The sequence below is a fragment of the Leptonychotes weddellii genome, chromosome 12 (genome assembly GCF_054177405.1).
Source record: "Leptonychotes weddellii isolate Sample4059 chromosome 12, ASM5417740v2, whole genome shotgun sequence".
NCBI classification, from domain to species: Eukaryota; Metazoa; Chordata; class Mammalia; order Carnivora; family Phocidae; genus Leptonychotes; species Leptonychotes weddellii.
The window spans coordinates 88,350,321-88,350,863 of NC_138380.1; positions in this window are offsets into that span (position 1 = coordinate 88,350,321).

Here is a 543-nt window from a genome sequence, read left to right on the forward strand (position 1 = left end):
AAAAGCTTCTGCACAGCAAAGGAAACAGTCAACAAAACAAAGAGGCAACCCACAGAATTGGAGAAAATATTTGCAAATGACACTACAGATAAAGGACTGATAGCCAAGATCTATAAATAACTTCTCAAACTCAATACCCAAAAAACAAATAATCAAGTCAAAAAATGGGCAGAAGCCATGAACAGAAACTCCTCCAAAGAAGACATACAAATGGCTAACAGACACATGAAAAAATGTTCATCATCATTAGCCATCAAGAAAATTCAAATCAAAACCACATTGAGATACCACCTTACAACAGTTAGAATGGCAAAAATGGCAAGAAACAACAAATGTTGGAGAGGTTGTGGAGAAAGGAGAACCCTCTTACACTGTTGGTGGGAATGCAAGTTGGTACAGCCACTTTGGAAAACAGTGTGGTGGTCCCTCAAAAAATGAAACATAGAGCTACCCTATGACCCAGCAATTGCACTCCTGGGTGTTTACCCCAAAGACACAGATGTAGTGAAAGGAAGGGCCATATGCACCCCACTGTTCATAGCA